This window comes from Eimeria mitis, genomic scaffold (genome assembly GCF_000499745.2).
Source record: "Eimeria mitis Houghton genomic scaffold, Emh_scaff509, whole genome shotgun sequence".
NCBI lineage: Eukaryota > Apicomplexa > Conoidasida > Eucoccidiorida > Eimeriidae > Eimeria > Eimeria mitis.
The window spans coordinates 6,088-6,634 of NW_013573384.1; positions in this window are offsets into that span (position 1 = coordinate 6,088).

Here is a 547-nt window from a genome sequence, read left to right on the forward strand (position 1 = left end):
TACAAATTAAACTAGGTAATAAACCCTCATAAACCCTCATAAACCCTAAACCCTCATAAACCCTAATAAACCCTAATAAATAAAGAAATAAATATAACTCGTGTTGATATTCTTCTTAATTATAATTTAGATGAAAGTTATACACCCAAAAGAATACAAATTAAACTAGGTAATAAACCCTAAACCCTCATAAACCCTAATAAACCCTAAACCCTTTAGATAAAGAATAAGGGTTTATGAGGGTTTAGGGTATATATAAAAACGCCACTTTCTCCTTTCTCCTCTCCCCCCCACAACGCTTCAGGGTTTAGGGTTTAGGGTTTAGGGTTTATGAGGGTTTAGGGTTTAGGGTTTACGCAGGTTCTTGCCCGGCTACATTGAGGGTTGTACGAGATGTTGAGTTTGTGGTTAGTGAAGAACAAAACTGCTGGTGGGGGATTGAGCTCACCTCTACCCAGGCCCTCAGAGTACACAAACCCTAAACCCTCATAAACCCTAAACCCTCATAAACCCTAATAAACCCTAAACCCTAGTTTTGGGGTGGTGT